The 25,928-nt window shown below is 46.8% G+C and overlaps 1 protein-coding gene across 1 annotated transcript in view; it reads right to left on the reverse strand.

Annotated features, from left to right (window-relative positions):
- MYLK (myosin light chain kinase) overlaps positions 1–25,928 on the reverse strand; it is a 265,356-nt gene that overhangs the window by 184,574 nt on the left and 54,854 nt on the right. The window contains exon 2 of the mRNA XM_059391085.1: positions 17,982–18,147. The gene's annotated coding sequence lies outside the window, so the exon portion shown is untranslated. The remainder of the gene's footprint in view (positions 1–17,981; positions 18,148–25,928) is intronic.

Below are 25,928 nucleotides of genomic sequence, written 5' to 3' on the forward strand. Positions count from 1 at the left end.
CCACCGGAGGGTAAAATGGCATCAGAGAGACAGTCAGCAACCCTGGTACTCACTGTGGCTGCGTCCTGGCCAGCCATGCTATCTTAAGAAAGTCACTGCCCTTCTCTCTTTACGGTCCTCTTTCTGTGGGGCCTGATGGGTCTCTCTGGACACTTCCTGCCTGGGGACACCTGTGTCTCTAGCCTCTACAGGACATCTGGGCAGGTGGGAAAGGTTCAGCAGAGCGATCCAAGCCCAGAGCAGGAACACGATGCAAGACACCAGGGGGAGGAGGAAAGAAACTTCTGTTCCCAGCCCACCATGTGGGGCTTCATAGGCTGGGCGGCCGAATCAGACAGACACACCTGTCAACAAGGCACACCAGCCCCTGCCATGAGGACAGAGACAGAGCCAATGCTAAGCGTCGGCACTAAGTGATCATTCCAGCTTAGCAGCCTTTGGCCGACTCCCAAGCTGAGCCTTTGATTCCATGAAGTCTGTCCAGAGAGAAACTGGGGCTGAAAATACTGAGAGGAAACCCCAGGGGAAAAAGGAGGAAAAAGAGGGAACCAATAATAGCTACTATTTAGTGAGTGTGCATTAGGCGTCAGCAGTATTCCTGGCGTACTTAAGGTGACTTAGCTCACTGAATGCCTTAGAAGGGCAAATATTAACAGCAAAATTAATGGGCAGAGTGTGGGGGCATATCATTCATAAAGTAAATGGAACATATTCCTTTTCTTTCTACTACTTTATTCTTCCCCCGCCCCCCACCTCAGTCCAGCCGACATTTAGTAACTTCACGACATAGGGAAGAGAGAAGATCTAGAAAGGAGAGGTACAAGGAGTAAAGGAAAGGTCACCACTCTGTACCATGAGTCTGCCTGCCCCTCCTCTCCTGCTCTTCAGAGAAGCCTACGAAAGCTCTGGAAAAGAAGGCCCAGGAAGGAAGTGAGCCTCATGACACTGCTGACCACTCCCAGCCCCAGAGGGGGCTCTGAACAGCTTCTCTAACACCAGACTGGCATGTCCCATCCCTTCTTTCTGCGTCTGCCTGAAGCACATGCTACCCACTCTGCTTTCTGCAGGGAGCTGGAGTGTGGCAATGAGCTAAAGGGACAGGCCTAAGGACTTAGGTTCTAAAAACACGGATGCACACGAAGGATGAACAGAACTCACCCAGGCCTGGCTGCTGAACATGGCCCCTGCACTCTGCACACAGTTTCGGGGATCCAGCATCCCCTAAATCATTCCCCCTGGGAAAATAGCTCTGTGGCTGGATCAACTTCAGGCTGAGTGGAGGAGAGACTGATGTAAGGAGACAGAATGAGGAGGACCCCTTTGTGGGTTCCTGCCTTTCCACGCTCGAGCCTCAGGCACCGGGCTGGAACGGTGTCTTCCAAGGAGCGGGGCAGCAGGAAGGCCCACCGACAGGTGGGGCTGTGGAGATGCAGAGGGCTGACGAGAACCAAGGCAGAGTCTGAAGGAAGACTCACTCCAGCCTTGAGCGGTCCACAGCCCCTGCAGGAACTCCTGGGGCCCCGGGGGCAAGGCCGTCGTCCATCTGCCTCTGGCATGTGCGTCCTTGGCTCAGACTTCACTGACTGAGAGGCCTGGGGACGCTCCTCTTGCAAATCCTCTCCCTTGTGACACAGCACAGGAAAATGAGGCACGGGCCAACCTGATGTGTCAGCTCCCATGGGCCCCGATGTGAAATCCAAGTTTGCAGCTGGTTTCTAATTACTCCCACCAACACAATCTGTCTCCTCTGGCTGAAGTCAAAGGCCTGGCAAACTGTTACAGATTTCTAGGGTTCCTTCCACCCTTGACTAGCACCGAGACAAGAGGGCAGGTGCGAGAGAGGCAGAACGAGGAGGGAGCCAAGGCTGGGTGTCTCCAACACGCCGGAGGCGGGACGGTGCTAAAGCCAGCTGGGTTTTCCCCGTGAAGATTTCAGGCTGGCCGATGCGGCTAGAAAGAAAGGACCAATTCCTCCTCTGGGGTCAGGCCCAGTACTGTATCAAAAACACAGCTGGGGTAATTGCCAGTCCTAGGATGAGAATAACAACAAATTGGCAATTTAAGAGAAAGTTAGGGGTGACAGCCAGCCAATGGACATCGGCGAGGGGGCCCATCGCAGGCTCTGTAGTCAGACCAAAATGGCTGCACTTGAACCTGCCTCTGGTACTTAGTAGCTGAATGACCTTGGGTGATTTACTTAAGCTCTCTAAACCTCAATTTCCCTGTCTGTACATCTGTTTTGTGGGGCTCTGTGGGGATTAGAAGCCACTTCCAATATCTAACCCAGAGTAAATACTTGGAATACCCAATATATGGTAACTGTAACACACAAAGAAACTTCTAACGATGTCAGGCACACAATCCCTCCCTCGGTAATGATTATTAAATAGTCGACCATTCTTTATCAATTGATAGTCAATTATTATGAAGAATAAGAGGTATCACATTTCACTTCAATGTTCTAATTCATTTAGATATTGCTGTAAGTACTGCCCTGCTGCAAACAGCGGATTACTAATTTACGTTTCCGAGTGTTGACTTGTGTGTTTCAGTTCCCTGTAGACAATTGCATTGCTCTCACCCTCCCAAATTCTTGATCGCCGAACGTGAGGGCTGGAAGGGGACCTAAATCATCTAGTCCAACTCCCTTTCCTCTTATTTTACAGATGAAGAAACTGGGGCCACACAGGTATCCGCACAGACGGGCACGGGGATCTCCGAGGTTTGTGTGGCCCGGCCCAGGGCCTGCAGGGCAGTTGAGCCCCACAGTATAGAGATGTGCCAGAAGTAGAGAGAGGAGATGATCATGCATGCCTGAAAGCAATGAAATGCATCTGAAAAAGGGCCGTTTTTGAGTTACAAAGGATGGTTTGAGTTAAGAGAAGTTTAGAGAGTTACAGTCTTCAAACTGATGGAGACTCAGTTGCACGGGCGTGTCGAGGATAGCAATGCTCTTCGCTGATGCTGCCAAAAGGGTTTTTGTTGAGAATTAACATTAAGCTACTGACGACTTACAAAATGCTCTTCCAATCCCACCCCACCTCCACTTCGCCACACGCTGAGGTATGTTCTAACCCCATTTATTGCTGGGACTAAGACCAAGTGACGTGTCTGAGGTCAAATAGCTAATAAAACAGGAGGAGAATCCAATCCTTCTTAACTCCAAATCCTAGCTCTATGTGGGAACATGCTCGGGAGGAATTCGTCAAAATAGGTTAAATCTTATTATCATAATGAATACCATGCCCAACAGGAAATTGCCATTGTAACAACTTTGGTGATGTTCTCTGAGATTTATCAGAATGCTATCTGATGGGTACAAATATGACTAATGTAGGCAATTCCTTGGCCAGGGAAAGCCCTTTTATATTTGTCCTAAACAAATGGTGACTTCATTTCAATCCCTCATGCCTGAGAGAGGGTCCAGGCATACTGGCTAATCTCTAGCAAATCTATGCAGGGCCTGGATCAGCACCTGCAGATCTGCCTCCCCCCTCTGCCCCCCACCGCCCCTTCCACACACACAGATGCTCTCTCTTCCCATTCACAGACCAGAAATCTGTGTTGTCCCCGCAAAGCCTGTTGCTCTTTTCCAGGATCTCCACCTCTCTCCTCCCATTGGCTGGGCTCAACCCCAGACCTTGGCCTTGGGTGCTGCCTCAGAACTGCTAGAAGGATGCCTTGGCAGTGTGACAAGTCCCATGTCTCCACATGCAGCTCACCCCTTGCCCTTACCCGCCCTCCTGTGATAGGAGGGCCCATCCCCAGCCCAGCTTCCAGGTGCAGAGGAGAAACAATGGCTTAGTGTTTCCTGGAACTTACCTGGGGTGATGGAGGCCTGCCAACCCAAACCAGCCAGGTCTATCAGCCCACAGACCAAAAGTCAGGCTCAGACACAGCCCTGCTCCTCCAGCCTTCTTCGTCCTCATTTGCAAGGGCTACATCTTCTCCCTCCCTTCTGCTTCCACCTCTACCTAACACACCCCCTTCCAACTAGAGGCAGGGGCCCAGGGGAGACTGCCCTCCAAGGGTCCTTCACGTTCTTGGGTACCACGTACCCTAGGTGGAGGCAGGAGGGATCTTAGAAACGATGCAATCCCACCTCCATCCCCACAGGAGCACCTCTGTGTGCCCTTTGGGGACACTTGAGGCCATCTTATCCCAGAGCATCAACTATACTCAAAGATTTGGGGGTTTATATTAAAACCAATGTATTCTGGAGCACCTGGGTAGCTCAGTTAGTGAAATGTCTGACTCTTGGTTTTGACTCAGGTCATGATCTCAGCATCATGGGATCGAGCCCCACAGTTGGGGCTCCTTATTCAGTGGGGAGTTTGCTTGGGATTCTCTCCCTCCTCCTCCCCGTCTGCCCCTCTCTCCCCTCTGTCATGCTCTTCCTCACGTGACATGTGCCCAACTCTCTCTCAAATAAATAAATAAATAAATAAGGCTCAGTCGTTAGGCATCTGCCTTTGGCTCAGGTCATGATCCCAGGGTCCTGCTCGGCTGGAAGCCTGCTTCTCCCTCTCCCACTCCCCCTGCTTGTGTTCCTTCTCTCACTGTGTGTCTCTCTGTGTCAAATAAATAAAATCTTAAAAAAAAAAAAAAAAACAACCAATGTATTCACATTATGGTATAAAAGGACAACTATAAGTCGACTTACAAATAAATGTAGGGCTTCAAAGAAATGTGATGCTTTCCACAAGCTGCTTCAGGCTACGCCCCCAAGACCCTACCCCTGAGCACGTGTTCTTTCTCCACTTCCCTTGCAGAGGGCAAAGTGGGAGAAGCACAGGTCCAAACTGACCCTCCTGTTTCACAGAAATGGAGCCTCAGGTCCAGACACATGAGGTGACTGTGAGGTACAATATCTATTGTTACAAACAGAAATAACTCATCCATTGAATGCTTGCCGGGAGCCAGCTATTGTAGTGAAGAGTTTACCTACTTCCATTTCCAAGGCAACTCTAAAGACAGGCATTCTTTTCATTTTGAAGAGAAGACTCAGAAGTTGAACAGTAAGTTCAAGGTCACAGAACTAACAACTAACTAACTTAACAGCTACTTCTTATCAGTGGGCTTTAAACCCAGGTCTCTCTGGCTCTAAGGTTCAAACCCTTGGTAACAGTGTCAGGATGTGAGAGATGCCACAGGAGGATCTGGGAGGAGGCTGGAGTCCAAGGTCCTGGTGTCTTGCCCTGGCTCTGCCACTAGATTACTCACAGCCACAGACACGAGGGGACGTTTGCTGACTTTTGCAGTCTATAGATAAGAAAACCAAGGCCCCGAGAGAAGGGCTGGCTTCAGACTAGAGCCACCAGACTTCAGGGACAGGATCTGCTAACAGTGGCCCTTGGGAAAGTAGCCTAACCTCTCAGGGGTTAGAAGACCTCTAGCATCCCTCTTGGCTGTATGTTATCTGTCTACACAGATGTCCGTAATTTCTAATCTGATGTGCACATCCCATCTCCCTCTCTGAGCCCATGCACCTGCGGGGTCCTCCCCCACTTTGGTCTGCAGAGAGCAGCTCAGGCCAGCTACCCTTAACCTCTCTTCTCGGGGACCTAGATGCATGTGTGAAGGGAACTTGTGTGAAAATCACCAGTCACTTCGGGTTCTGAAGCGATTAGCTAGTCTGCTAGTCATTAGGTAAGTCTTGTACACAAGGCAGCAGAACGTATACCCAGTAGCCAAAAGCCACAGCCACAAGCATGCACACCCCTCTCAAGTAAGGAAATTCCAGAAGTTCATTCATTCCTGTGGTTCACATCTATAAGAATCTTCTTCCAGATCCCAACTTCTCAGGCCCCGGATGTTTGCCTGCAAAGTCTATTCCACAACTGGATGAGAGTACGTGGACACGATGCAATGCCCTCTTGACTCCTTAGAACCTCGACATTAACGGGGCCACATGCTGATCATCTGGGCCAATCAAGCCAGGTTCATCAAGTTTGTGCTCCCAGCAGAGAAGAACCCCAAGACAGGGTCAAAATGCACAGCCTCTCCATACCCACCATTATGTGTTTCTATGATGGCCATTACGAGCATAAATAAGGTGAGAGGTTAAACAGAGCATTCTAGACATTATGTCCTCCCCATACGATGACAGAAATGCTGCAGGAAGAGTGAGGAGACACCCTTCCTTCTGCCCTCACTCTGCTAGTGGCCTCCATTTGCTCCCACGATCTCCCTCCCTCACGCCCTCCCCACCCCTGCCCTGCCTCTCCTTCCCCACTGAAGCAGCCAATCTCTGGGTGAAGGGCTCAGTCTCCAGTCCCTGAGCACTGCAGGTTGATGGGGCATCCTGTGGGTCTGGAGCTGGTGTTGGCTTAGCCTTGGCCTCTCTGAACCTCGGTCTCAGGTTTGGACTGGCAGTGTGTCAGCGGGAACACAGCCAGCTGTCACTGCCCTTCTGGAGAGAGGAACCTCTGCTCAGAGGTGTCAATTCAACAGGATCTCCAAGGGGGGAAGAGAGCCTGTGCCCCTCCCAACCCTGTCTCAGAAATGAGACACTCACATGCAGGGGGAAAAGCCCTTCCCCACAGGAGGCCCCATCAGCTGCCAAAGGAGGAAATGCAAGCAGTAGGAAGATTAGTGGGCCACCGCCAAGGACTAGCTGCGGGAGCACAGAGCTCGAGGACCAGGATCTTGGGGTCCTCTTGGAGAGGCCAGATTAGCAAAAAACGATAGAACCACAGAGGCCAGGAACAAGGGGTTGGAAACAAAACAGGTAGTGGAGCACTGGGCTGCTCACAGGCCCTAAAATCCTCCATGGTTTTGACTTCCGAACCCAACAATTCTCCACCCCATGTGGGACACTCAGCCAACACAAAAGCACCACTTTGTTCCCAGCATCAGCGTAGAGGGGAACACAGCCCCAGCATCTACTGGGTGTTAAACGTTCTCTCCTCCCTAGGAACAAGATCGCACAGGACTCTGATGAGAAGTAGCTGTCTGCCATCACTGCAAATGGCCATTCTAGTTGTGGCAACACTTTCTTCTGAGCAATTTAGGTAAGCTTCTATCCAGTGGGCACAGCAGCCAACCAGCTCGACATGGCTGGTTAGGCCCAAAGCAGAGCTCCCCATGTGCTTATCTGTACCAAATACAGCTATTAAGTTAACAATGTACTTCTGATTACTAAGCTGCATTCCTAACAGTTTTATAACATTTAACGAAATGCTGTCATCTGGAGCTTTTACCACTAATGCTTAATGCAGAAAATCAGTTTTGGCTCTTAGTTTGGGGTTTTAGCATTACCCAAGATGACACTTTTCTTGGAGAAAGCAGATCCTGGGACTTCCCTGAGCCCCAGGTCTGATGCGGGGAGATGCGGGACATGACGATGAAGAAGGCTTGCCATCCACTCTGCTCCGCCGGGCTGGGTTCCGTTTGTCTAGTAGCCTTGTCCCTCTTGGTTTCTGGGCTCAAGTGAAGAGCAGAACTTCTCTATTGAAGGCACCTACTCCCTGGGGCATAGGTAAAACGCACTGGCATGGAAAACACCAGAACTATCCTATTTGTACTGGTTTCCATTTAAGACTTCAAAGTGTTACTGTACTTTCTCCCCCATGAGAAGGCTACCAGACCACTCTGGGAAGCTGGGCTTTGAGATGAGCACCTGCTTGCTCAGGCGTCCTCTCTCGGTGGACCTCTGAAGGCTCCTGTCAAGCACGGACAGCCAGGTCTCTCTCTCTTAAGGGAGGCCACGCTTTTCATTTTCCCTATGTCTTACCTGAAGAGTGAAAAGTATCCAGGTGCTAAACCGTAACTTCTTGCTGAAGTCCGAGTCAAAGAACTTGTCCCCACACTCACCACTTGTATCCCTCCACCAAACAGCAGGACCAAGGTCTAGACACCTCCTCACTGAGGCAATTCCTAAGGCATTTATCTGTTTGTTCATGTACAAAATGAGCTACATCCCTCTGGCTCCTCCGTTGTCAGGAACGCCTCTGGACTGAGACTGTCTTCGATGAGGTGACATGCTGCCGAAAGAAGCTCCTGTGCCTCTTCCATCCCCATCCCATAATGTCCATCAGGCTGGACCTACCTAGGCTTCAGGGAATCTTAATTCCCTCGCTCTTCAGTGCTCAAGGGGACTAGCTGAGCAATTATCATCAACCTAGAATGGACTTCTTCCTTTTCAACACCTAGGGTGATCACGTAACACATTAGCCAAATCAGGACTTTTTTGATGATGACAAGGGATGTTATTAATACGCTGGGATGGTCCAGAAGAACCAGGATGGATGGATGGCTCTCGTATTTCCACGACCTCCCAGTCTACCTGTGAGACAAGTCTTCACAGATGTCTTCCCTGGCCATGTTCACCCTATCCATGCTTCACCTGCCCTCAGTCCAGGAAACCGTTTTGTTAGTCACATGCTGGGTCATGTCTGGACATGTTCTCATAGGTCTCCTTCCTCCTTCCCAGACAGGGTCTTGATTGCTGACTCTCTGCATGAACTTTGAACTCACTCTGGGCCCCATATTCCAGGCTTTTTTTTGTTCATAAGCAGCATCTGCTGAAGATCTGATCGTGCACAGGGTTACAGATGACTTTTTTCCTGACACAAATAACGTTTTTCCAATCTATTTCTATGTAGGTACCTTTTTTTAAGAAGATTTTATTTATTTATTTGAGAGAGAGCGCGGACGCATGAGCAAGAGAATGAGAGAGAGCATGAACAGAGGGAGAAACAGAGAGAGCCTGATGTGGGGCTCGATCCCAGGATCCTGGCATCACAACCTGAGCTGAAGGCAGATGCTTAACCGACTGAGGCAGCCAGGAGCTCCCTATGTAGGTGCCTTTCAAAACACAATCGTATTTATGCGTCATTACTGCCTTCATTTTCGTGCTTCTCTTCAGGCCAAGCCACAGACTTTTTCCTGGTTATGGAACACTCTTTATGAGGCTCATTTTTAATGACTGTGCAGTACTCTGCCAAGTGGATGAACCATAATTTACCCAATCACGCCCCTGTTGTTTATCATTTAGGTTGCTTCCAATTTCACTAAAACAGATGACATCACAAGTCACAGTTTCATGAACATAACTTTTCCTTCATTTGAGATTATTGCCCCAAGATAGACTTCAAGAATTTCAATTACTGAGTCAAAGTGCATGAGATTTTTATGGCTCTTGAATCTGAATCCTCCTGATTCATGTCAGTCTGCTCCCTGGGCTGACTCATGGCCCCCCAAATATTCTTCTCTGCTTCCTCAGCTCCAGTTTGAGCTTGAGCTCCTTGATCTGGTGCCAAAGCTCGGGCAGGAGCCAGGCCCAGGGATTCCTGCACAGTTTGGAGGGATGGGCACTTAGACACCCAACCAAGTTAGGCAAGGCTTGGGAAGTAAGGCAAGTGTTGAGCAAGGGAGGAGAGGATCCAAGTCCAAGGAGTCATGAAGTTCAAAACTGCGGTGATCGAGCAAACCATCCAGGCCTTCTGCCCTCCCCTACATGATGTTGCCAGTGGGGCAGCCCTGGAACACCACGGGGAGTCTTTCCCATGCAGCTGCATCCTGCTCTAATCTCAGAGTCCCCACTGCTCAGGGGCCTTGCCAGCAGGGCCTAGGACACGGGCTCAGGAGCACCCATCCAAGACCAAGTCCCCACAAATCTATGACAAAATACAAAACCGAGGAGGGCATGTGGTTTTTCACATACTCAGTGTGCATAGTTTAAAAGACGGTCCTTCAATCCTCAGGTCATGCCCTTCATACTTTGTGGTCACGAATATATTCTCTCACTTCTTTGTAAAAATGTCCATGGCTTTGTTTCATCGGCAGTTCCGTTCATTCACCACATACTTTTCTGAGAGCTCACTACCAGCCTGGTGTGAGTCCTAACTCTGGAGACGGCAGTGAATACAATGAAGGCACCCTTCTCGAAAATACCTGGACAGTCAGCTTTTCTGACTCTACAGTAACTGCCTGACATTAAGCTTCTGATTGCCCAGGCATCCACCTCAAAGACATCCATCTCGGATGGATGTCTACAGGCATGGCCAGCTACAGCATGAGATGAAGAGCCAAGTCGCCCCGCCCATGAGGTTCCCTTTTTAGAGAGCTGTGGTTGACTTACACAACTGGCCCTTTGACCGCTTGCTTCTCCCTTCCCACACTTGAATTCCTGCTCTTATGTTTTAAAGGCACCAATAAAGAGTGAACCTGTGAAGCCTTAAGCCCCCACCTTTGGCCCCAAGAAGAGTGGAAGCCACAAGCCAGCTCTCTCTCTCTCTCTCTCCCCCATGACCTTGCTATGTGGCCCCAGGCATGCCGTGTACCCTCTAAGATATAAGTAACAAACCTTGTCTTTTCTAAGTTCTCCGTTGGGTAGCTGCTGAGGGTTGGTCTGGCTACAACACTGGCTCTAATCAGGGGAACTCTGTGGGGGCTCGCCACAAGCACTATGGGCCAAGGTGAGTGACCTCATTTGTATCTCTGTATCTCCATGATAGAGCGTCCTTCCTGCACAGTAAGTTCTCGCAAAAAATTTGCGGAGGACAGGGCTTTAGAAAGATAGGAGCACTTCCCGGTGGGTGAGTGGGGATCCTGGCCGCATGCACAGCAGGGGACCCACAGGCAGGCCAGAGCTGGTGTGAAATCAGCCAGCTGCCAGCCTTCTAACTCCGGCTCTGCTGCTGGACCTTCAGCAAATTCTTTCATCTTTGGGTCCTTGCTTGTGAAATCGAGAGAGGATGGTGATGGTACTTGCCTCAAGATGCTGTGAGGACTCAAGGCCCCAGCCAGCACTGGGCACACTAGAAGCCCTGCAGAAACACAACCTACCTGTGGCAGAAACGGTGGCCTCCTTTGGGGGTTAAGTCAACCAGATGATCGTCTAGACGTTAAGTCAGGTGAAAAGGCCACAGCCCAGAGAACCAAACTGAAATCCAAGATGCACCTCACTGGCCAGAAAAGTTAAGGATATAACAGAGAAAATTAAATTTATATACAAAGAATGGGGGGAGAGAACTAGCCAGACTTGCTCTTCCTCCCCCATGGATGTCAATGATAGGAACTGATTAAATTTCATTTATGTCAATAATAGAAACACGAGAAAAGGCTCCTGCCAAACCCAGGTCTCGCCAATGGTGGACGCATGCCAAAACCTAACCACAAGTGGCCGAGATGAGTTGGGGGAAGTAGAGCTCGGATACCTAGTTCAGGGACTTTCCTAAAGTATGGACATTCCACAGACAGATCATTTCCGGTGCCACAGAAAGCTCTGGAATTTAAGAAGTCTGAGGGAGGGAGGGTTAGGGGAGAAAACAGAGCGTTGGCCACAACCAGCAGAAAGCCAAAGGCCCATGTTTGCCGAGGTTACTCTTCACTCTGGGACTGAGATGGAATGCTGTAGAGATTTAATATCAGTGCTGCAGATAAAATAATGTCAGCAGACTGGATAATTAAAGATTTCTGGCTCACTCCTTCGCCCTCTCACTTTCTGGAGGGAGGATAAGAGAGACAGGAGATGGGTCCAATAAACCAAGAATTCCTCCAATTTATGAGTGTATTTTTAGTTCCTCCTGACATCTGGGGTAGCAGAGGCATTATTTCAGGATCGGACCTGATTGTGCCCTTTACACAGGGCTAAACATCACTCTCTAAAACACTTTGATGAAAATGTAATTATTTTAAAGACATACACAGGCTAATTGAGACCATACTGAGGAAGTCTTCAGCTTCCAAACGAAGACATTTCTGTCTGAGTGGAACAGATGCCATTAAACTACTTGCCACCACTCACTCCTCCCCATCTTCCCAAATTCCTCCCTGGACCTGCATGTGGACCAGACCTGTTCCACTTAGGATTGGAGCTGCCCAAGACGAGGGAGTGACCACGGGATCAGAGCCCAGCTCCTTACAGAGCAGCACTGGATCCAAACACTTGTTCCCACTTGCTTTTTAAAGCACAGGCTATTGGCAAGGGAACAGTGAATCACAGGGCCACAGATGCAGTTAAGAGACCACAGAGATCTTCTAACTCAACCTACTACCCAGTATAGGAATACTGTTCTGTCCCAAATTGGGCAACAGTAGGCCTGGTGTGGACACTTGCTAGGGCCTAGTCACACCAGGAGGCTGGCGATTACAGGCTGGGAGATGGATGAAATCAAACCAGCAGAGTTAGAGGCAGGACTGAGCCAAGATCCGGGCGGGTCTCTCCATGAGACAGAGCAGGCCTGCAGCCGAGTCAGACTCCTTCAGTCCCTGAGAGTGGACCAGATTCCCCAGTCAGGACATGCTATTTCCATGTACAAATCCCCTTTGGGCATGTCTAACAGTGGAGAATTCTCAGAAAGGGGACAGGGAGGGATGGCAAGGGAAGGAGTTTGGGTCACTGTGTTCAGGAGGGTCTGCTCTCTTAGGAAAGGCCTAGAACACCTCATTAACCTCCTCCTCTACCACCTAGCTCCTGTCGAGAATAGAAATGGAGGTGTCTACCAGGGGCCACTGACAGATCCTAGCCAGGGCATCCCAAAAGGCAATCTTCCAGAAAATCCTGCAGGAAGAATTTCCCACACTCACAAGCAGCCCATTCCATCATGGGTTGAGCTGTGACATGCCTCCCCCTAACTGGACCCCATTCTGCCCCTGAGGGTCACACAGAGTAAACTGGAGTCTGCTATAAGACATATCTACAAATATTTGAAGACAGTCACCATTTATCCTTTATCCTTCCACAGAAGGACACACATGATCCTTCCACCCTTCCAACCAGGTATGGTTTCCAAACCCTTCTGATATCCTCAGGGCACACACTAGTTTCACCAGGACTCCCCCGGCGTGACCCCAAGCACTGAAGAAAGCATCCTGGGATGCTTGTCACTCTTGCCTCACCCTTCACTGAGAACACTCAGTGGGCCTCTCATAGTAACCACCTCACCCCACAAAAGGTGGGGATGCTTGGCCTGAGGGCCATGGCACAGCTGAAGGTCAGGAGGATGCCAGCTGGCGTAGTTCAGAAGAAGAGCTAAGAACACCACTGATCTCATTCTGGGAAATCTGGCCTAGAGCTGCTGTAGTTGCCATGAGAGCAAGCTGAGGTCTAGGCAGGCAGCTGGATGAACGGGGCAAGGAAGGGTAGATACTACTGTCAGTGTGTTCCAGACTCACCTCAGGCACTCAAAAAAGAACACAGTTGGGGATAACATTATGAAATACCATGTCAACTCACCCCAGGCAGCTTAGTGGAAGGCCAGTAGATATGGAAGCTGTCAGTGGTTCCAAAGCTGCCTCATACACCATGGGATGTGATCTCTACCCCCTGCTCCCCATACCACTTGTTCACATCAAGGATTCATGAGCTTTCTAGCTTGTAGAAAGCTTTTCACTATTCAGCTAAGCGACCAGTGATCTTTTTTTTTTTTTAAGATTTATTTACTTGAGAGTAGGGGTAGGGAGAGGGAGAGAGAATCTCAAGCAGACTCCGTACTGAGTGTGGAGCCCAAGGTAGGGCTCGATCTCACAACCCTGAGATTATGACTTGAGCCAAAACCAGGAATCGGATGCTTAATGGACTGTATCACCTAGGCGCCCCATAAGCTATTGGTGATTTTTACAGGTTTCTCCCTTGGGTACTTTCTTGCATTTCGTAATTATCATGTCCCTCTCCACTACAAAACTGGGTATACATAGGTCTCAGAATCTGATATTAAGGTATAACTTAGTATTCTTTTCTAAAATAAACCAATAAATCTCTTGAATTATAATGCTTTTCCCTTTTCTTCTTTTTAAATTACTGTCTAAAGATTCCTTACAATATTTTTAAGCATGACAGGGTGTCCCAAGATGTCCACATCTGGTCATAAGTTAGTTGCAGAACTGTGGCATAGTTTTCTTTCTTTTGAAAAATAATTCATCTGTGATGGTTTTAATGGCTATTGAATGAATAAAAGGAGCTTTAATCTTAACATAATTTTAGCAGCACACTTGGACTTTATCAGGCCCCATGATCAGGATCGCCTGGAAAAACTGAGTAATTAGGTTTCCAGGATAGTTCCAGGGGATAGACTCTTGACTTGCAGGCTTATTACCAGTTTAAATTCTGCAGGGCCAAGGATCTCCCCTCAACTCACAAGCAGGGTCTCCTTTATGTTGTTGAGGGCTCTCAACTTCTGGGCCCGTCTCCTCAAGATGGCCTCCCATCTCTTTAAAGCTCTGTGCCCCAACCACAAACTATTCCTATACTTTCCTATGATCCTATGGGTCCTCTGGTTTTGCTATGTCCCAGGCTCCTGATAGCCAGAAAGCTCATGTGCCTGCCCCAGGGATGGACAACTTCACAAGCAGCTTCTACAAGGAAATGTCCCTCACTAGATGGTTCAGCCACAGCTTTAAGTGGCTCCAAGTGCAAGTAGGAGAACATTGAACTAACCTCTGGCTTTGGTGAGTTCCCAGTCTAATGGGGAGAAGAAAAGGCTCACAGGCACATAAGAACCCAGGCAGTCATCCAGAGGACACTAATTCCAAACTGACAATGCACTTAATGCTCTCAGCTGTACCAGCACAGTCAGTCACCTCTCCATCTGGAGAGACTCTCTTCTCTCTGGATGGGGAGAGGGGATGTGCTCTCTTCTCTTTCCTCCTACCCTCTCTTCCTGGTCTCTAAGTGATGGGCCTGCTCATTCCTCAGGGTTCAACTCAAGTTCCATGGTTTTATATGTCTTGAGAGGCCAGAGATTCCCAAACATATCTCCTATCCTAACCTCCCTGCCAACCTTCAGAATTTTATATCCAAATGTCTACTTCACATCCCACTGGTTTAGAAGATGTAACAAGATCTCTCAACGTTCTCCAGCCAAATGTGCTCCTCCTGCAGCATACCCCCCAACCCCAGACCAAAGGCTTCATCAGCCACCTGAACCCTCAGGCCCAAGAGCCATCTTACACCCTCCCTCTCTCTCCATTCAATCCATCAGCAACTTCCACCAGTTCTACCTTCATTCTGATCATGGCTCGTCACCCCATGCCACCAGCCATCCAAGCCACCAGCACCATATCCTTCGACCCCTACAGCAGACCAACTACATGCCTATTGCCGCACTGCTTCCCCATCGTCAGTTCTCCATTCAGCAGCTAGATCAGGACACTCCACCACACAGCGCCCTCCAGTGAGCACCCATTACCCACGGACTAAAATCCAAACTCCCTACCACAGCCTGTAAGGCCCTACCTGACCCAGGCCTGCCTATTGCTCCAAACTCACCTGCTGTCATGCTGTGTCTCACCCTCCTCTCCAGAGCTGGCTGGCCTGCCTGCTGTTCCTCCAACCACATCAAGTCCATACCTGCTGTGAGACCTTAACAATGGCCAATTTCTCTGCCCTGAATAGAGTTCTTCCTCCAAATCTGGAAATTCACTCTCTTACTTCATTCTGTCCTCTGCTCCATCTCACCTCCACAAAGAGACCCTCCTGACTACTTGGTGATCCTATATAAAATAACCCTCTGCCCTAATCCCTCCATCCCTTTACCCTGCATTACTTTTCTTCATTGCACTTCAAAATCAATTCCAGAGAGGGGTGCGTGGGTGGCTCAGCTGGTTAAGCATCTGCCTTCAGCTCAGGTCATGATCCTAGAGTCCTGAGACGGAGTCCCGCATGGGGCTCCCTGCCAGCAATGAGCCTACTTCTCCCTCGCCTTCTGTGCAACCACTCCCCGCTCTCTCTCTCAAATAAATAAATAAAATCTTTTTTAAAAATTAGAAAAATAAAAATCAATGCCAGACATTATTGTCTTCCCTCTCTCACTAGAAAGAAAGCTACCCCAGAACAATGACTTTGCCTCCCTTATCACTCAAGGACTCTCTGATAAATGAACAAATGTCATGTCTGATACATTAATTACATCAGTGTTCACCACATTGACATGGATTATGTACTTTTCTTGGGAAGGGGACCAAATTTCTCATAGAAACAATGGTATAAGGGATGGTTATAATATGAATCAATTCCCTGATGCCCAACTTTTAAAGAAATATGATCAAATCCGATACTTAATTACAAGTTATATATCAAGCACCATAAAACTTTCTAAAATACATGTACTTTCGTTAGAAGAGTCACAATGTAGCCTCTATATGTGTAATATGATGTGATACAGCATCAGGGTTCAAAGTAATTTTGCCAAAAGCAGAAAGAGCATCTTCATTAAGGGCATGGAATTCAGAAAAGAGATAATTCCACAGACATCTCTGAAAAAAAAAATGTACGGACATAACTAACGATTACTTGCCCTTTTGAGAACCTATCAAGTAACGTTTGTATCTTGCTAAAGAGGCCGGAATGAGCGGCCCATGAGCCTAGACTTTCAGGGACTCACAGAGCCCCAGCCTCACTGCACTGACCAGGGGTGTCTCCACAGCTCTGCTCGAGGCCCCCTTTCCGCATCAGTGCAGCGAAGGGCGTGCTGGCTGATTCCTGCAGTCCTGTTTGCTCTAGGTTTTACAATGCAACTTGGACTGTCTTCTTTTTCTCCTTGCAAATTTCTCTGTCATGTGCATAAAATTGGAAACTCCACGAAAGGGCTCCTTGCATAGCCCACTCCTCAGCACCAGCCGCTTGGCCTTCATCCTGAGTTTAGCCAAGGCAACACTGCCTTGAAAATAAAGGGACTTGCATTAATTTTTACATCCTTTGATCTTCCGCTTCTGCTGCTGCGCCATGTCAGAGCGCCTTAAGGCTTTGCCTCTTGAGGGAGCCAGGTTCATGCATACACAGGGTTCACTTTGATCCAGACTCCCCTGAATCCTAACATATTACCCCCCACCCCAGCCACATGTTCTGAATCTTCTTTCAGGCGGTGGTAGTAGGACACTGCCTTCCCCTTTATCTGCCACTTTGAAGTCCAAACTGATAGTCACTTTTTACAAATTCTTTTAAAATTACAGGATCTTTTTCCCCACCCACAGAAGGACAGAACCCACGCACTTAGTTTTGTTGCTAAAGTAGCTAAGAAGGTATTCTCCTACTTTAGTGATGGCGCCATGCTTCAAAGCAGCCTTAAAACCATGGGGGAAACAATCAGTGTTGTAAGATCATAGGCTATGCTTCTTTGCACGACCTCCTCAATTCGCCTTCCTCCTTCTCACTTTCTCAGCTTCACTGAACTGGTTGGGGCTCCATCAGCCTCCTTCACAGTGAGAGTAGACAGACTGCTCCCAGGCTGATGGGGGCCAAGGACCCCCACAGTGCCATAAGCATGAGATCCTAAGGGGAGGGTAGAGGGCAGCAGAAGGAAACCCATCGTGCTCACTAGCGAAAGGTACAGAAAACAATGGATCCCCACCCCCAAATTTCACTCAGGAAATCCCAAAGGACCACCCAGACTTTTGAAATATTATTGAGAATATTGACCTCTGTATAGCCACCCACAGAAGGCACTGTCTTTGTGATGCAGACTCACTCTATGCTTACTCTCAGTGGGATTTCTCACCCAAGAGTGCCGATGATCACGTTTGTGGAAGGCCAATGGGGGCTCTTGACCAGGACCTGGAATAACTCGGTCTCACAGTTAACCAGAATTAGACCTGTGCTCCCACCCCAGCAATGGCTGCTTGCATGGAACCAGAGACTCAAAAGGAAAACCAAAACCAAATGCAATTAACCAGAGCAGCCTCCTAGGGCAGCAGGAGAAAGAAGTTCTGGGACAGCCTGGAAGGATGGAGGACCAGTTTGGCAGGGTGAACAGTTTCTGGCAGAGGCCAGGGCACCCAGCAAGACACTTTATCTTATTTCCTAGCTGGCTCAATGACAGTTCCCACCACCTTCGCCAGTTCTGGAATTCTGACCAGCGAAGCCAAGGTCAACAGATAACGCTAAAGCATGCTGATCTCACTCCCACCTGTTTGGGCACCTGGCCAGGTGTCATCTCACCTTGTGGACACTGGTCTCTCCTGGCCACCCCTCCCGCCATCTCCTCAGGGTGGGCTGAGGAGGAACGGTCGACAGCACAGTTTTAATCCTGCTTACTCACCAACGTCTCCTCTGCTATTTGTTGTGGCAACTGGACTGGGAGCACAAGGCAGGATGTCCTGCAGGTGTGCCTCCCTGTGGGCTTGGGGAGCCCCTGACCAGGAAGCTCCTGAGGTTGCTCAGGACTGCAGCAGGGGGTGGCCGCCTGGGAGCCTCTTGGCCAGTGCCTGGTGGGAGGGAGGAAAGGAAAGCCGAGTCAGGGGCAGACATGCACAAGGGAGCAGGAGCGGCTGGCGGCAGCGCATCACTCAGGCTGTGTGGGAAGGTGGAAACGTCCCAAGGACCACAGGTGATTTTATTACTACGTGTGGGGGGTTGTGGGTTTAGGGCTCAGGAATAATAGTTACCAGGAGAACAAGAACTAGCTGCTTTCTTCCTCCACACAGGGCAGATGCCGAAGATCTGAGAGTGGGACTGTGGTGAGGTCACAGGGTCAAGGGAGAGGCGCTGGCAGGGGTGAAGGAGGAGGGCCAAGGCCACAGAGCAGGTAATGGCTGTTGGGCTCTCTTAAGAGAGAAAAAGTGAGAAGGTGAGAGGGAGCTGGCACCTGGGCAATCAGGGGCTGGGCTCTGGGGACAGAGCCAGGGTAAGGAGGAGCTAACAGAACAGGGAGAAAGTACCCAAACCTGGGAAAGGACTGTTCTCAGAAATGAGTGACTCCGACTCTCCCATACCGCCCAGGGCTCACCCTTCTCCCCCAGAACCCACACTCAGGCAACCCACAGGGCCCACCCCTCAACCTGCAAAGGTTCCTAAACTTCACCCCATCTCCTCCCTTCAGAAACTTCTGTTTCCCTCCAGCAGCACCCCTCAAATACCTCAACTGGTAAATCTATTCTAATTATTTGCTACCTTCCCAGAAGGTGTACCGATTTGTAAAGCATACTTTGTAAACCCAAAGGGAATCAACCTCTCACCATGGAATGTCAATAGAGAGACTTCTAGACTGAAAAGTCCCGACACATCCCTTCCTTACACAGGAGATCTAGAGGGCGGGCACCCTCAGTCCAGCGTGGTGGTCCCCAGACACTTGGAGGCATATTCCGAAGATGAAATGGGAGTAACTGGGCCCTCAGAGGAGTGGTGGGAAGGGGTGGAGCCCCGTCTGCACCCAGTTGCTCCTGGAGATCTCTCTGGCCACAGAACCAAGAGGGAGCCAAATCAGGACAGTGTTCCTATAAGTAATGGTTTCTGCTCCTCTTGTGGGCTAAGCCAGTCAGTCCAGGCAGAACTTTTCTAGACCCAGCAAGCTCCATCCCTCTGCTGCAATGACCCTTCCACCTTGGTGAGCACTCAGGGATACCTGTGGCTCTTTGTTCCCTGACCCTTACTCCCCTTCCCGCTTGAGCACACCAGGCACCTGGTTCTCCCCAGTGATCTTCTCAGTTGCTGCCAGCAAGAGAGGCCCCCCTCGCCTGCTGCTCCTCCTGTGCCTCTGGCCCACGACCCGCCCCGTGTCCCCATGAGCCCAGCTGCTCCACCGTATGATGCTCACTGGGCTGACTGGGCCACTCACGCCTATAATCCTTCATTGCTCAACCTGTACCAAGCACGGCTTCTAAAGGGAACTGAAGTCACTCACCAGAAAATGCAAAATTAAGCTGCTGATTATTTAAAAGTTAAAACTGTATAAAAGCTGATAATATATGCAAAATGGTTTTCTGTGCTAAATTTTCAATCCTATCAAGCATTATATCTATGTCTGACCCTCATGACAAAAAAAAAAAAAAAAAAAGAGAGAAGAAGAAGGAAACAGAATGGGTCACAGAATTCTCCTTGGCAGACAAGGAGGCAAAGCCACTTCATCAGGAAACAGGGGCCCTCTGGTGTGTTTCTCTACAGAGAAGGGACTGAACATCATGATGGGCAATTCCACCCATAGGGTTTTCAGAAAGAAATACTCATGATTCAGTCACTTTTTAATTTCAACATTTAATAAAAGCAAGGGAACTATTAAAACATGACTGAGGATTTTCGCAGGTTGCTAAGACAATGTGGCTTGGTAAGGGGTCTGATCACAACACAAGACATGGTGTTTTTCAGGGGAAAGCTGTGCTGCTCTCATCCCACTCTGCAGGGAAACTGGAAAGGGGACGGCTGCAGGAGGGGGGCACTGGGATGTGTGGTGGGATTGCTGATTGCCACAATGACCAAGGACAGGGAAAGGGGGGAAAGATGCCGAGTATCCCACATGAAACAGTTCTCATTATAAAGAATGGTCTCATCTAAAATGCTAATAATGCCTCTGTTGAGAAGCCCTGGGAGGTGAATCAGAAATTAGCATGACTCTTGTAAAACCCACTCTTAAACACGGATTAAGTCTTCACAGGGGGCTGACAGCAATGGCAGCAGGGATGTCTGCTCTGGTGAGTCCAGATGAAGGGGATGCAGGTTTATGATACTCAGTCCTCCTGGTGGTGACCCGCATATCATCCTACAAAGGGGCTAGAGCCTGACAGGCACTATTGGCTAGACAGACAGCTGGACACTGGTGAGCAAGAGGCATGCCTGTGGAAAAAGCCAAACCTCTCCTGTTTTTTTTTTTTTTTCCTATGTCTAAATGAGGACACAGCAGAGACACCAAAATTGGACAACACGTCACAGGAGAAACTATTTTAGTCCAGAGCACTGGTTCTCGAAATGTGTCTCCAACTCAACTCACCTGGGAACAAAACACCCCAGACTTGTGAGTCCAAAACTCTGAGGGTGGGACCTGGAAGCAATGTTTTAGTGAGCTCTCCAGGTGAATCTGATGCAGGCTCAAGTCTGAGAACCTCTGGTCTAGAAAGTTCGGGACTAAAAATGCCAATCAGTCATGAGAGATAGGTTAGAAATGCTACTTCATCCCTGTGTAGCATTTCTATGACACTCTGAGAAGGAGGGGCATGTTGGAACATGTCTGTTACCGGCAAATGACTAGATATGGAAGGCATGAAGAGGGAAGATCTAAGTGAGGAGAAATGAGGGAAAAGAGTAAATTAGGCAGGGCCAATCCAAGTATCAGGGGAAGGGGCAGAGGGAATAGGAAAGAGAGAATCTTAAGTAGGCTGTGACAATCCTGGGCTGGACCTCACAGCCCTGACATCATGACCTGAGCCAAAACCAAGAGTCAGATGCTCAACTACCTGAGCCACCAGGTGCCCCAATAGACACACATTTTTATCTCTACTTTTTTTTAAATACAAGTAACAGCATATTATACACACTATTCTAGACTTTGCTTTTTTTATTTAATTTTTTTTTTTTTTTTTTTTTTTTTTTTTGATAAATAAGAACCACTGAGAAGAATTCTGAGATCCTGGAAACATACAATGTCCCTGGGCACACATGTGTTCACTGCAGAGAAGGACCACCTGCTAGGACATCATGGGATTCTTGTGGATTTCTTGGTGAAACCCGCTCCCCGCCCCCAACACACACACAGGGAAACTGTCCTGAAATTCTCAGCTTGGAGAACTTCCCCCAAGTTTTATAACAGAAGGAGGTGATGTGCAAACTCTTAGGTCACTAAAGTCCAAGAGTGACACTGCCAGATAACAGCAACACCTAGTGGATTAGGCATCCTAGAGTACACAGTGGAGGGGAAGTTGAACCCTGGAGAGAACCCAAAGTGATAAGAAGACTTGGAACATTTTTATCTATAAGACGAATAACCATAAATCACATTTTATCTATAGGAGTTAACAAAATGCATAAAAGGATAAAGATAGGAACTAGACAAGAATCTATAGAGTCAGTTCTTAACACTTAGGATGAGATCTAGAACACAGAATAAAATAATATAATCTCTATCCTTCTACTAGTTATGGTAACATTTCCTTCAGAATTACTTTTTGTTTTTTCACCATCAGTAAGATGTCTTGTTTCTCTTGATTCCCTTCTGATTTTTATCAATGTAGCCTTTAAACATAAACATGATTTCTTTTTAAGAACAGCTTTACTGAGATATAATTCACATACCATATAATTGACCCACTTCAAGTCTAAGATTCAGTGACATTTGGGTTAGATCTAACTTAAACTGTTAAGCAAACAAATAGGAACCGAATTCTTCTCTTACCTGAGAGGATGCATAAAGTTCAAATTCTTTTCCAAATATGCTAGGTGTATTTTTATTAAAAATCCACATACTGGGGTGCCTGGGTGGCTCAGCTGTTAAGCATCTTCCTTCGGCTCAGGTCATGATCCCAGGGACGTGGGCTCACGTCATCGGCTTCCCTGCTCAGTGGGGAGCCTGCTTCTCCCTCTCCCTCTGCTACTCCCCCTGTTTATGTTCTCTCACTCTCTCTCCATCATTTAAAATTTTTAAAATTTTTAAATAAAGTGTATGATTCAATGGCTTCTTAGTATGGTCACAGAGTTGTGCAGCCACACCTCAGTGCACTTTAGAACATTTTCATCAAACCATAATCCCCTAAGCCCTAGGTAGTAACCAATCTCCTTTCTGTTCCTGCAGATGAATAACAACTCAATAGGCTCATTGTCAGGCTTAACACAACTGAAGAAACAAAATCAGTGATCCTGAAGATAGGTCAACAGAAATGATCCAAAATGGTACACAAAGAAAAGAGTGTGTGTTGGGGTGGGGTGGGGGAGGAGAGACAAACCATCTAAAAGCCACAGGATACTATGAAATGGTCTAACATATGTGTAATTGGTATCCTAGTAAGAGAAGAAATTTTACCATCTAAGGTAGACTTTACAGCATTCCTGACAGAAAGCTGTCAATAATTGCCCCCTAAATAATAAAATATATCATATCACAGATACAGTAAGCTCAGAGATTCCAATCAGTATAAATACAAAACAAACAAAAACAATAAAATACACCTAGACACATCATATTCAAATTATTGAAAATCAAAGACAAAAAGAAAATCTCAAATGTAGTCAGACGGAGAGGGGAAACACTACAAGCAGGGTAAGAAAGACTAATATTAAAAGCACATTTCTCATCTGAAATGATGCAACCAGAAAATAATAAAATAGCATCTTAAAGATACTGAAAGAGGGACGCCTTGATGGCTCAGTTGGTTAAGCATCTGCCTTCGGCTCAGGTCATGATCCCAGGGTCCTGGGATGGAGCCCCACATCAGACTCCCTGCTCAGCGTGGGGTCTGCTTCTCCTTTGCCCTCTGTCCCTCCCCCTGCTTATGCTCTCTCTGTGTCTCTCAGTCAAATAAATAAATAAATTCTTAAAAAAAAAAAAAAGTACTGAAAGAAGAAAACTGTCAACCCAGAATGTTACATCCATGAAACTATCTCTCAAAGATGAAGGAGAAATTGCAATGTTTAAAAATAAATGAGCTTGAGAGAATTCATTACTAGCAGACTTGCACTACAAAAAAAAAAAAAAACTATTAAAAGAAACTCTTAAAGAAGAATGAATACACTGAACTGAACTAGGATCTAGATAAACTAAGATCTCTAGAAATGATTTTTAAAAAGGTAAATATAAAAGATATTTCAAGAAACAGACTCTTAACTATAGAGAACAAACTAATGGTTACCAGAGGGGAGGCAGGTGGGGGAATAGGTGAAATAGGTGGTAGGGGTTAAGGAGTGCACTTGTGATAAGCGCTGGGTGCTGTATGGAAGTGTTGAATCACTATATTGTACACCTGAAACTAACATTACACTGTATGTTAACTAACTGAAATTTAAATAAAAACTTTTTAAAAAGTTTACCTACAACCCTATTTTATTTACATCTATTCAATTTACTTGTTCTTAATCATTATGCTTAGGCTACTCCCCAAAACTTCATGAGGTATGAGACAAAGTCAACCATTATTCTCCTTTTTTTCCTAGCAAATTTTGGAACAGAAATATCATGAACTTATTTGGCTTTTAGTAAGCATAAGCAAAATAAAAATTTTATTTTTAAAAAATAAAATAAGGGTAAAAATAAAAGACATTTAAAATGTTTCTGAATTGCTCAAAAAAGGTAATTGTTTAAAAATAGTGGTAACGGGGGCACCTGGGTGGCTCAGTGGGTTAAGCCTCTGCCTTCAGCTCAGGTCATGATCTCAGGGTTCTGGGATCGAGCCCCACATTGGGCTCTCTGCCCAGTGGGGAGCCTGTTTCCCCCTCTCCCTTTGCCTGCCTCTCTGCCTACTTGTGATCTCTGTCAAATAAGTAAATAAAATCTTAAAAAAAAAAAAAAAGGTGAGTGTGAAGGGACAGATATATGTAGAGTCTTTAACATGTAATGGAATGAGATTTAGCTTATAGTTTTTCCAGAAAGAGCTGGTTACATTTATGCAAATACCTACTGAATAAAGGAAGAGCTTCATTATCATCAGACCTCTGGCCAATGGCAGATGCTTCCCATTTGAGATGGTGAGATTCTAAAACCACAAGTGTTCCAAATGTCCTAGACAGCTTTCTGTCAGGAATGCTGTAAAGTCTACCTTAGATGGTAAAATGGACTCAATGACACTGAAACTTCTTTCTAATGCTAAGACAGAGTAGGGGAAAAAATCCAGTTGTCTTAACTGCTGTTCATTAAGAGTCAGGTAAAGTAGTATGAGATTAATCTACTTTTTAAAAATCATTCTGCTTATATGCTAGTAATTTAGTAGAGATATATATTTCTATAGTACACCATGTAAAAACATTTCTTTTCATACATTTCTCTCTCCCTGGTACTTGCTCTAAAAGGCTAAGTGACAGATTAGTCTTGAGCCCATGAATATCTTCAACCATTGACATTCTGTCAGTTCCCTTCTCTCTGCCTCCAGACATCCTTTCTTGAAAAAGACCCACAATTAGACCTACTGCTCTTTCCAGCTACCACCCTATTTCTAGACTTCCTTTCCATTTAAATGTTTTCGGTGAGTCATCAACACCTCCTGCCACAATTTCCTTTCCACCCACTCTCTCTTTAACCCTCTGCAATCCCCCAGTTCTTAAATGCACCACATGCATGGTCAAAATGCTGGGGATTAGGGGGGACTAAGAGTATCATCAGAAAGACACAGCATTTGCACTCAAAGAGCTACCCAGAAAAAATAAAAATAATGCTCCAAACATCCATTAGGCAAAGATTGAAGGAAGGAGTTGGAAAAGAGAGCTGACATTTATTAGGTATCTTCAGTACACTGTGGTGTCAGATTGTGTCCCATAATGGCCATCAATAATTTCTCCTTTCCTGTGCACTCATTTCACTCCAACTCTAACTGTATCAGAAATAACAATAAATGTAACTGGACCAAATTCATTAGTTAAAAGATACATACACTCACTGATGTAACAGTTATATGCTTTTACAAGATGAATCTAACACGCAAAGAAGTTGAAAGAAATGAATGGAAAAAATAAGAAAATACGTCAGGCAAAAATTAACCATAAGAGAGCTGGAATAGTAAAATTAATGTCAGACAAAATTGACTTTAATGTAATTAGACAAGAGAATCACTATAAAATGATAAAAGGAATGAGATAAAAATATAGAAGATATTCCCACCATTGGCCTTAGGAAAAGGGTCCAGTAAATACAGCAGCTCAGAATCAGAATTCTACAAAATTTAATTCAATCCTACAATTATTTGCATAAAAGCTCTCAAGTTTGTTACCATGAGCAACAATCTTGATCTAACAGACATATGTAGAACTTTATACCCAATAGTTATAAAATGTGCATTGCAAGCATACCTCATTTTACTGCCTTTTCACACATACTGCCTTTTTTACAAATTAAAGGTTTGTAACCACTCTGCATTGAGAAAATATGAGGACACTGTCTTCTCAACAGCATTTGCTCACTTACATCTCTGTGTCACATTTGGTAACTCACAATATTTCAAACTTATTATATTTGTTATAGAGATCTGTGGTCAGTGATCTTTGATGTCACTATTGTAATTGTTTAAAAAGGTGCCACAAACCACACCCATGTAAGACAGCAAACTTAATTGATAAATGTTGTGCATATTCTGACTGTTCC

This window comes from Mustela nigripes, chromosome 2, assembly GCF_022355385.1.
Source record: "Mustela nigripes isolate SB6536 chromosome 2, MUSNIG.SB6536, whole genome shotgun sequence".
Classification (NCBI taxonomy): Eukaryota; Metazoa; Chordata; class Mammalia; order Carnivora; family Mustelidae; genus Mustela; species Mustela nigripes.